Raw genomic sequence first — 12,535 nt, forward strand, 5'->3', positions numbered from 1 at the left:
TGAAAAGAAAAAAAGTAGGATTAATGTTTCTAAAGAACAGAGTCTGAGTAATAACATCAGCAAGATGGAGGAATAGGAGGTTCATCATTCATATCCCCCATAGCAACAAGAATTTGGCAGCCATCCATGAAAAAAAGCATCTTTGTGGGAGCTCTGGGACCCAGGTAGGAGGTTACAAAACCCTAGTAGAGCCCCAAACTAAGGAGGGCTGTTTCAAGAGGGCAGGCCCATATCCAGGTGGCAATCTCATCAACTACGGTCCCAGCTACAGACCTAGAAATGGCCTTGTTTCCCTGTGGATTTGGCAACAGCTCTGTTTGGCTTTGGTCCTGCCAGCAGAACCATTTGCCAAGGAACACAGAAGTAGTTATGTTATTCCAAGCCTTGAGTGTTAGGCCCACCAACCTCAGTATCACCTATAGAACCTGAAGCAGCCGTGTAACTTTGCTTGAGTCCCTCTCAGTTGTAGTCTGAGAGCAGTCTTTTCTGAACAGGGTCCTGCTTGGAGAAACATTCATCCATGTACCAGGAAGAAGGCCCGTAGATTTTGGTCTCACAGTAGATCCAGAAGCAGCCTATAACTTAGGTCAAGAACCTCTCAACTTCTGCCTGATAGTAGTCACGCTCAACCATGGACACAGCAGGAGACATGGTTGGTTGTGACCACAGAGGCAGGCCTGTTGAAGTCAATCCTATTGTGGATGTAGAAGTAGTCCCACAACCCAGCTCTATCCCCTACCTGCCACGGTCCAGGAGCAGTCACGCCTGCCCAGGGACCCACTAGGAGACACACACCCTTTAGTGCCCCCAAGGCAGGCCCACCAAATGCAGTTACACAGTAGGTAAAAAATGGTTTCGTATCTCAGCTCCACCCCTATTGTATGCACTTTGAGAATAATCCTGTCTGCCCAGGAAGCACTAGGAGAAACATGCATCTGTGCCTGCAGATTCATATCCACCAACCTTGGTCAAACCTAAAGCAACTCTGTGTCCTGGCTCCAGCCCCACTCAACTGCAGTCTAAGGGAAGTGCTGCCCACCCAGGAATAAGGCAGCATGCAGCCTGTGTCCCCAAAGGCAAGCCTACATATTTCAGTCTCAGCTGTGGATCCCAACACAGCCTTGTAACTTGCTTCCAACTCCTGTCAGTTGTAGTCTGAGACCAGTGCTGCCTGCCCAGGAACACACTCAGTAACCCAGTGACAGCACTCCCAGGGATCCCAGGGACCCACACACATCAGCATACCTGATAACAAACTGCCATCTGCAGACCACACTGCAGAGCCAACAGCAGTGACGTGACCTGGCATTAACCCCACTTGACTCTAATTCTACAGGCAATAATATTAGAACAAGGACCCAAAAGTAGAAGGTCTTTACCTGCCCAAATCAGTCTATAATGACTGGAATAGGTAACTGATCCTTCAAATTCACAGATACAAACGCGAGTGTACAGGAATAGCAAATCAGGCAAATATAACATCACCAAATGAAACCAATAAAGTTCTCGGAACAAACCCCAAAGAAATGGAGATGTATGAATTGCCTGGTAAAGAATTCAAGATATACAAGAAAACATACATAGATGCCTAAAAACAAAATCAAGAAACCAATGCATGAGCTAAATGGGAAGTTTAATAAGAAAATAGGAACCATAAAAAATAACCAAACAGAAATTTTGGAGCTAAAGAACACAAACACAGAACTGAAAACAACAATAGAGAACTTAAAGAGCAGGCTCAATCATAGAGAAGAAAGAATCACCAAACTCAAAGACAGGTCATTTGAAATTAACCAACTACAGGAATAAAAGGAAAAAGAATAAAAAGAGTGAAGAAAGCATAAGAGATCAAGAAACACCATCAAGTGAATGAATATACAAATTATAGGAGTTCCAGAATAAGAAGAAAAATGAGAAAGTACAGAAAGTTTATTAAAGAAATAATTGCTGAAAAATTTCCAAATCTAGGAGGAGATATGTACATCCAGATTCATAAGGCTCAAAAAATCCCCAGTAAAATCAACCCAAACAATATACCAAAATACATAATAATCAAGTTGTCAAAAGTCAAAGAAGAAGAAAATCCTGAAAGCAACAGAAGAAAAGAGACTCATCACATACAATGGAACCTCCATAAGGTTGTAAGTAGACATCTCCACAGAAAACTTGCAGACCAGGAAGGAGAAGTGGAATGATATATGCAAAGTGCTAGCGTAAGGTGGTTGGTGGGTGGGGGGGGGGTGAGGAGAAATTGTCAACCATGAATACTATACTCAGCAAAGCTATCCTTCAGAAATGAAGAAGAGATAAAGGCTATCTTAGATAAGCAAAGCTGAAAGAGTTCATCATCACTAGCTCTGCCTTGTAAGAAATGCTAAATGGAATTCTTGAGTTGAAGCAAGGATGCTAAGTAACAACATGAAACATATGAAAGTATAAAACTCATGGGCAAAGATAAATATATAGTCAAATTGAGAACACTCTAATGTTGTAATGGTAGTATGTACATCATTTAACTTTACAATAAAAGTTAAAAGACAAAAGTGTTAAAAATAACTATAGTAACTATAATTTCTTAGTGGATATACAATGTAAAAAAAATGTAAAGTGTGACATAACATCAATAGCATAAAATGTGTGTGGGAGAAAAAAGTAATAATGTAGAGTTTTTGTATGTGATTGAAGTTGTTATCAGATTAAAATAGAATGTTATAACCATAAGATGTTTTATGTAAGCTCTAAGGAAATGACAAAAAAGAAGTATCAGGTAGATATACAAAGGATAAAGATAAAGGAATTAAAGCATACCACACAAAACATCCAATAAATCACAAGAGAAGACAGCAAGAGAGAAAGAAAAGAACTACAAAACAGTCAGGAAACAATTAACAAAATACCAATAGCAAATCCTTACTCATCAATAACTACTTTAAATGTAAATAGATTAAATTCTCCAAACAAAAGACACAGAGGGTGGAATGGACAAAAAGACAAGATCCAACAATATGTTGACTATAAGAGGTTCACTTTAGCTTTAGACAGATATAGGCCAAAAGTAAAGGGATGGCAAAAGATACATCAAGCAAAGAGTAACCAAAAGAAGATGGGGTAGCTATACTTATATTGAACAAAGTAAACTTTTAGTCAAAATCTGCCACAAGAGACAAACAGGTCACTATATAATAATAAAGAGGTCAATTCATCAAGAGATATAACAATCATAAATATATTAATACATGCACCTAACATAGAAGCACCTAAATAAAGCAAACATTAACAGAACTAAAGGGAGAAATAGACAGCAATATAATAATAGTAGAGTATTTCAACACTCCACTTTCAATAATGTATCTATCATCCAGACAGAAAGTTAGTAAGTAAACAGTTGACTTAAATAACACTATAGAGCAAATGGATCTAACAGATATATATACAAAACATTCTATCCTACAATAGCAGAATAAAGATTCCGCTCAGGCAAATATGGAAAATTTTCCAGGATAGACCATATGTTGGGCCAAAATTAAGAAGATTGAAATCACATGAAGTATCATTCTTGACCACAATGGCATGAAACTAGAAATCAACAATAGGAGAAATTCTGGAAAATTCAAAAATATGTGGAAATTAAGCAAAACACTACTTTACAACAATGGGTCAAAGAAGAAATAAAAGAGAAATCAAAAACTATCTTGAGACAAACAAAAATGGAATCACAACATACCAAATCTTACGGGATTCAGCAAAAGATGCTATCAAAGAATTTTGTAGTGAAAAAATGCCTACGTTCAGAAAAAAAGCAAGATCTCAAATAAACAGTTTAAATTCACAGCTCAAGGAACTAGAAATAGAAGACCAAACTAAGCCCAAAGTCAGTTCAAGGAAGGAAACAATAAAAATAATAGAGCTGGCCAGCCACAGTGGCTCACGCCTATAATCCTAGCACTATGGGAAGCCAAAGCCGGTGGATCATTTGAGTTCAAGAGTTTGAGACCAGCCTGAGCAAGAGCAAGACCTCATTTCCTCTAAAAATAGAAAGAAAATTAGCTGGACAACTAAAAAATATATAGAAAAAATTAGCCAGGCATGGTAGCATATGCCTGTAGTCCCAGCTACTCAGGAGGCTAAGGCAGAAGGATTGCTTGAGCCCAGGAGTTTAAGGTTGCTATGAGATAGGTTGACGCCACAGCACTCTAGCCCGGGCAACAGAGTGAGACTCTGTCTCAAAAAGAAAAAAAATTTCATTGTTGTTGGCGTATATGAATGCCTCTGATTTCTGGGTATTGATTTTGTATCCTGAGACTTTGATTCATTGATCAGTTCCAGGAGTTTCTTGGTTGAATCTTTGGGGTTTTCTAGATATAATATCATATCATCAGCAAACAGTGAACGTTTGATCTCTTCTGCCCCTATTTGGATACCTTTAATTCCATTTTCCTGTCTGATTGCTGTAGCCAAGACTTCCAGCACTATATTGAACAGAAGTGGAGATAGTGGGCAGCCTTATCTGGTTCCAGTTCTAAGTGGGAATGATTTCAATTTTTCCCCATTCAGTACGATGTTGGCTATGGGTCTGTCATATATGGCTTGTATCAATTTTAGGTATGTCCCTTCTATGCCTATTTTCTTAAGTGTTCGTATCATGAAAGGGTGTTGAATTTTGTCAAAAGCTTTTTCTGCATCTATTGAAAGAATCATGTGGTCTTTGTTTTTGCTTCTGTTTATGTGGTGAATTGCATTTATAGATTTACGTATGTTGAACCATCCCTGCATCCCTGGGATGAAGCCCACTTGGTCGTGATGGATTATTTTTTTGATAAGCGTCTGGATTCTGTTAGCAAAGATTTTGTTGAAAATTTTTGCATCTATATTCATTAGGGATATTGGTCTGCAGTTTTCTTTTTTTGTTGCATCCTTTCCTGGTTTTGGTATCAGAGTAATATTCGCTTCATAAAAGGTGTCGGGGAGGTTTCCGTTCTTCTCAATGTTGTGGAATAGTTTCTGCAAGATAGGTACTAGTTCTTCTTTGTAACAAATCAAACACTCAATTCCCTTCACAACAGCAACAAAGAAATTAAAGTACCTAGGAATATACTTAACCAAGGAGGTAAAAGACCTCTACAGGGAGAACTATGAAACACTGAGGAAGGAAATAGCAGAGGATGCAAACAGATGGAAATCCATACCATGCTCGTGGATCAGCAGACTCAACATCATCAAAATGTCTATATTACTCAAACTGATCTACAGATTCAATGCAATACCTATTAAAATCCCATTAGCATTCTTCACAGATATAGAAAAAATAATTTTACACTTCGTATGGAACCAAAGAAGACCCCGAATATCAAAAGCAATTCTAGGCAACAAAAACAAAATGGGAGGCATTAATATGCCTGATATCAAACTATACTACAAAGCTGTAGTAATTAAATCAATATGGTATTGGCACAAAAATAGAAATATTGACCAGTGGAACAGATGTGAGAATCCTGATATAAAACCATCCTCAGATAGCCATCTAATCTTTGACAAAGAAGACAAAAACATACGCTGGGGAAAAGAATCCCTTTTCAATAAATGGTGCTTGGAAAACTGGATAGCCACCGGTAGAAGGCTAAAACAGGACCCACACCTTTCACCTCTGACAAAAATCAACTCACGCTGGATAACAGACTTAAACCTAAGGTATGAAACTACTAGAATTCTAGAGGAAAAAGTTGGAAACACTCTCCTAGACATTGGCCTGGGCAAAGAGTTTATGAAGAAGTCCCCAAAGGCAATCACAGCAGCAACAAAAATAAATAAATGGGACATGATCAAACTACAAAGCTTCTGCACAGCCAAAGAAATAGTCATGAAAGTAAACAGACAACCTACAGAATGGGAGAAAATTTTTGCATCTTATGCATCCGATAAGGGACTGATAACTAGAATATACTTAGAACTCACGAAAATCAGGAAGAAAAAAATCAAATAACCCTATTAAAAAGTGGGCAAAGGACTTGAACAGAAACTTTTCTAAAGAAGACAGAAGAATGGCCAACAAACATATGAAAAAATGCTCAACATCTCTAATCATCAGGGAAATGCAAATCAAAACCACAATGAGATATCACTTAACTCCAGTGAGAATGGCCTTTATCAAAAAGTCTCCGAACAATAAATGCTGGCGAGGATGCAGAGAGAGAGGAACACTCCTACACTGCTGGTGGGACTGCAAATTAGTTCAACCTCTGTGGAAAGCAATATGGAGATACCTTAAAGCGATACAAGTGAATCTACCATTTGATTCAGCAATCCCATTGCTGGGCATCTACCCAAAAGATCCAATGACACTCTACAAAAAAGACACCTGCACTCGAATGTTTATAGCAGCACAATTCATAATTGCAAGGCTGTGGAAACAGCCCAAGTGCCCATCAATCCAAGAATGGATTAATAAAATGTGGTATATGTATACCAGTACTACTCAGTACTACTGGAGTACTACTCAGCTCTAAGAAACAATGGTGATATAGCACATCTTATATTTTCCTGATTAGAGCTGGAACCCATACTATTAAGTGAAGTTTCCCAAGAATGGAAAAACAAGCACCACATATACTCACCAGCAAATTGGTATTAACTGAACAGCACCTAAGTGGTCACATAGGTACTACAGTAATAGGGTATTGGGCAGGTGGGAGGGGGGAGGGGGGCGGGCATATACATATATAATGTGTGAGATGTGCACCATCTGGGGGATGGTCATGCTGGAGACTCAGACTTGTGGGGGGAGGGGGGGAAATGGGCAGTAATGGAAACCTTAAAATCTGTACCCCCATAATATTCTGAAATAAAAAAAAAAGTAATGGAGCAGAAATAAATGAAATGAAGACTAAAAAGAAAATAGAAAAGATCAGCAAAACAAAGAGTTGGTTGTTTAAAAAATCAACAAAATTATTAATAAGAAACCTTTAGCTAGACTAAAAAAGAAGATTTAAATAGAATTATAAATGACAGATGAAATATTATAACTGATACCACAGAAATACCAAAGATCATTAGAGATTACTATGAACAATTATATGCCAATAAATTGGATAACTTAAAACAAATGGATAAATTCCTAGAAACATACAGCCTACCAAGACTGAATCATGAAGAAACAAAATATGAAGAGACCAATAATAAGTAAGGAGATTGTATCAGTAATTAAAAACCTCATAACAAAAAAAGTCCAGAACCAGATGGCTTCTTGGGTAAATTCTACCAAGCATTTAAGGAAGAATTAATATCAATCCTTCTCAAAACTGGGGAGGTAGGAACACTTCCAAACTCATTTTACAAGACTAGCATTACCCTCATACCAAAGGCAAGTAAGGATGCAAATAAAAAAAAAAAAAGAAAGAAAATGATAGGCCAATATCCCTGATGATCAAAAGTGCAAAATCTTCAACAAAATATTAGCAAACCAAATTCAACAGCACATTAAAACGGTCATATACCAGGACCAAGAGGAATTTATCCTTGGGAAGCAAGGATAGTTAAACATATGGAAATCAATAAATGTAACAATCCACACTGTTAGAATGAAGGATAAAAGTCATATTACCATATTATTATCTCAAAAGAGGCAGAAAAAAATTTGACAAAACTCAACATTTTTTCATGATCAAAACTCTCAATAAATTACAGAAGGAATATACTTCAATATAGTAAAAGCTATATATGACCAGTCCATAGCTAACAGCATACTCAATGGTAAAAATTTGAAAGCTTTTCCTCTAAGATCAGAAACAAGACAAAGATGCCTACTTTCACCATTTTTAAATTTTTATTTATTTTTTCTTAATAGACAGGGTCTTGTTCTGTCATCTAGGCTATAGTACAGTGGCATAATCATAGCTCACAGCATTCTTGAACTCCTGGGCTCAAGTGATCCTTCTGCCACAGCCTCCCAAGTAGTTGGGACTACAGGTGTGTGCCACCATGCCCAGCTCATTTTTCTTATTTTTTGTAGTGACAGGGTCTTACTATGCTACCCAGGCTGGTCTTGAACTTTTAGCCTCAAGTGATCCTCCTGCCTCAACCTCCCATAGTGCTGGGATTACAGACATGAGCCACCACACTCAGCCCACTCTCACTACTTGTGTTCAACATGGTACTGGAAGTCCAAGCCAGAGCAATTAGGCAAGAAAAATAAAATGCATCTAAATCAGAAAAGAAGTTAGCCTGTCTCTGTTTGCAGATGACATAATCATAAATATAGAAAACTCTAAAGAATCCACCAAGAAATTGCTAGAATAAAGAAATCCAATAAAGCTGTGAGACAAAAAAAAATCAACATACAAAAAAATTAGTTGCATTTCTATACACTAACAACAAATTATCCAAAAAATAAATTAAGTAAACAATCCCATTTATAATAGCATCAAAAGAATAAATACTTAGCAATAAATTTAACCAAGAAGAGATGAAAGATCTATATACTGATCTATAAGGCTATAAGACATTATGAAATAAATCTAAGAAGGCATAAAGAAATAGCAAGATATCCTGTGTTTATGGATTGGAAGAATTAATATTATTACAATGTTCATACTACCCAAAATGATCTACAGATTCAATGCAATCTCTATCAAAATTCCAATGGCTGCACTCTAGTCTAGCCAACATAAAGAGACCCATCTCTTAAAACAAAATTTAAAAAAATTCCAATGGCATTCTTCACAGAAATAGAAAAAAAATCCTAACATTCATATGGAATCACAAAAGATCCCAAATACCCAAAGAAAACTACAAAAAGAACAAACCTAGAAGAATCACCTTTCCTGATTGAAACTATATTAATACGAAGCTATAGTGATCACAATAGTATGATACTGGCATAAAACCAGACAGACCAATGGAATACAATAGAGAGCCCAGAAATAAACCTACACATATATAGTCAATTAATCTTTGACAAGGGTGACAAGAATACAAAACAGGGGAAACAATAGTGTCTTCATTAATATAATAGTGCTGGGAAAAGTTGATATCCACATGTAAAGAATGGAATTGGATATTCAATAAATAAATTTTGTTTTATACCATATACAAAAATAACCCAAAATGAATTAGAAAGTTAGCTGTAAGATTGGAAACCACAAAACTCCTAGAAGAAAACATAGGGCAAAAGTTCCATGATGTTAGTCCTGGCAATTTTTTCGATATGACACCAAAAGCACAGACAACAAAAGCAAAAATAAACAAGTGGGACTACATCAACCAAAAAAGCTGCACAGCAAAGGAAACAACCAACAAAATGAAAAGGCAAACTATGGAATGGGAGAAAAGACTTGCAAGTATAAATCTGATACATGTTAGTATCAAAATACATAAGGAATTCACACCAAAAAAATAAACTGATTTAAAAATGGGAAAAGAACCTGAATGGGCATTATTCCATAGAAAACATACAAATGGCCAACAGGTATATGAAAAGGTCCTCAACATCACTACTCATTAAGGAAATACAAATTAAAACACAGTGAGACATCATCTCACACCTGTTAGGATGGTTGTTATCAAAAAAGACAGGCACGTGCCTATATTCCCAGTTACTCAGGAAGCTGAGGCAGGAGAATCACTTGGCCCAGGAGTTTGAGGTTCCAGGGAGCTACGATGACGCCACTGCACCCTACCCAGGCAACAGAGTGAGATTCTTGCTTCAAAAAAAAAAAAAAAGACAAGTGTTGGAGAGGGTGTCTAGAAAAGTGAATCCTTATATATGCAGTATTGGTGGGAATGTAAATTGGCACAGTCACAGTGGAAAACAATACGGAATTTACTCAAAAAACTAAAAACAAAACTGTCATAAGATCTAGCAATCCCACTTCTGGGTATATAACCAAAAGAAATGAAATCAGTATCTTTAACATACATCTGCATGTCCATGTTCATTGCAACATTATTTACAATAGCCAAGATATGGAAACAACCTAAGTGTTCATCAACCAATGAATGAAGAAAATGTGGGATATATATGTAGACACTCACATACACATACACAAAGGAAAAAAAGAAGGAAATCCTGGCATTTGTGACAACATGGATGAGACTGGAGGGTATTACGCCAAATGAATAGGCCAGACAGAGAAAGATAAATACTACAATACTGCATTATTTCACTTATGTGTGGAATCTAAAAACTTCAAAGTCATAGAACCAGAGAGTAGAATGGTGATTGCCAGGGGGGAAATGGCAATCCCAATGGGGGAAATGGAAAAATGTTGGTCAATAATACAAACTTTCAGTTATAGAATGAATAAATTTCTGGGGATCCAGTGAATAGCACAGTGACAATAGTTCATAATACTGTATTGTTTACTTGAAATTTGTGAAATGTGCTAAGTGAGTAGATCTTAAGGGTCCTCATCACACAAAAACACAAAACTGGTAAGTATGTGTGATGAAGGATGTGTTCATTAAGTTGACTGTGGCATTTATTACACAATGTATGTGTATATATGTTTAATATATCTCAAACCATCACATTGTACACTGTACCTTGAATGTACATGATTTTTTGTCAATTATATTTCAATAAAGCTAGAAAAATAAAGAAACAAAAGCATGTAAGTGTTTTTCCCTGTAATTGATGTCTCTATGAACCCAAAATATGAATGGTTCATAGGGCAATCTAACAAGAAAGTTGGTAAGATGCACCCTCTAATTGATTTCTCAGAAAATACATGCTTTCAGTCTAGACACAACCTAAACACTTTAATTTGAGCAAATGTAAAATTGAAATTTTTGCGTCATAAAAATCACCAGAGGCAAACATAAAAGCTCATTTTAATTTTATTTATTTATTTTTTTTGAGATGGAGTCTTACTCTGTCACCTGAGCTAGAGTGCTCTGGTGTCAGCCTAGCTCACTGCAGCCTCAAACTCCTGGGCTCAAGCAATTCTCCTGCCTCATCCTCCTGAGTAGCTGGGATTATAGGTGCACACCACCATGCCCAGCTAATTCTCTATTTTTAGTAGAGACAGGGTCTCGCTCTTGCTCAGGCTGGTGTCGATCTCCTGAATTCAAGTGGTCCTCCTGTCTCGGTCCCCCAGAGTGTTAGGATTACAGCTGTGAGCCACTGCACCTGGCCTAATTTTAATTCATATACTTAAAAATCTTGAAAATGGTCAGTAAGCAGGTATAGTCTATATAATACAAATCCTTCTATTTATACATTCATTTGTTTAAAGGTTATTTATCTAATGTTTGGTTGTATTTTGCCCATTATTTGTATTACTACATTCTAATCTGGCTTCCTGAAGTTAAATTACTACGCTATGAAGTTATATCCCAGATTCACTATCATTTCTGCTTAAGACAGAAAAATAAATTGACTTTGGTACTTTTGCTTTCCATTTTTGTTTTCAGGAAAATATTATTTAACATGTACTAAATGGCACTGTCAGGAATCATAATACATTTAAAATAGATTTCATCTAACTAAAAATATAACATTAATTTACATCAATTTTTCAGGGGTCCTTTAATTATATTCACTTTTCATTTGTATATATAGTCACAAAGTATATGCTCAAATTATATGTATAAATTATATTTGCAAAATAATTCTTTAAAGAATTACTTTAATTTAGAAAAATTCAATTCTCAAGTATTAATTAAATCATTCAAACCTTAAAATTAAACATTCCATCAGAAGTTAAGAGCCAAAATTCTCCTTTCATACCACATATTCTACGCAAGTCAAATCCTCTTTAGATCTGTATTTTTCTATAAAACTGCAATAAGCAAAGCACACAAGTACAAAGTACCTTGGTGTCTAGAATCAGCTTTAGGGGAGAGAAGTATTAAGGACAAAATCAGTATTTGGTCTAGTGGTCTAAGTGGCCTGACTGCAAGCTGAGCTACAAATATCAAAGGAGCCGCCTAATGTATGGCCTAATCATTCAATGGTCCTTGAATTCCATGCTATCATATTTCTATAGATTTATTAATGCTAAAATGATTCCAATAAACTGAATAGATTTATAATTTCATTTAAACAGAACAATTTTTCAAAATCATTATAATATTGCTGGTGATGTTAATATATATTCATCTATTATTTATATGGGGTAATTCTTTTCCTCTTCACAGTGGTAAGTTGTACAAATACAACAATTTTTCTTTTATCAGACAGTAATTGCCATCAGAATTCTACTGGGAACATAGACTTTTAAATATAATAGGCCTAAGGACAGGTTTCACTGTATTTATAATGATTATCAGATACATTTTGTTCTGCATGAATACACCAGCAGCAAAATATTTTCTTTTCTATGGAAGATAAACTGCACATTATTTAGCAATGTGTAAATAGGAGAAACAAACTTAATGAGGCAGATCTCAGGTTCCTCTTTCTAGCAACTAAATGGAAGAACAAATAATAGAATGTTTCATATTATCAAAAACCTGTTAACCTTTAATCAGAAATCCTAAAAAGGTGCTAGTTTAAAGTTTTTAATGTTTGAATTAGAAACATAACTGCCAGCCTCAGCAT

General features: G+C 36.0%; 1 protein-coding gene across 10 annotated transcripts in view; it reads right to left on the reverse strand.

The window, feature by feature from the left end:
- FUT8 (fucosyltransferase 8) overlaps positions 1 to 12,535 on the reverse strand; it is a 293,680-nt gene that overhangs the window by 104,182 nt on the left and 176,963 nt on the right. The gene's annotated exons all lie outside the window — the stretch shown is intronic.

This window comes from Microcebus murinus, chromosome 6 (genome assembly GCF_040939455.1).
Source record: "Microcebus murinus isolate Inina chromosome 6, M.murinus_Inina_mat1.0, whole genome shotgun sequence".
NCBI classification, from domain to species: domain Eukaryota; kingdom Metazoa; phylum Chordata; class Mammalia; order Primates; family Cheirogaleidae; genus Microcebus; species Microcebus murinus.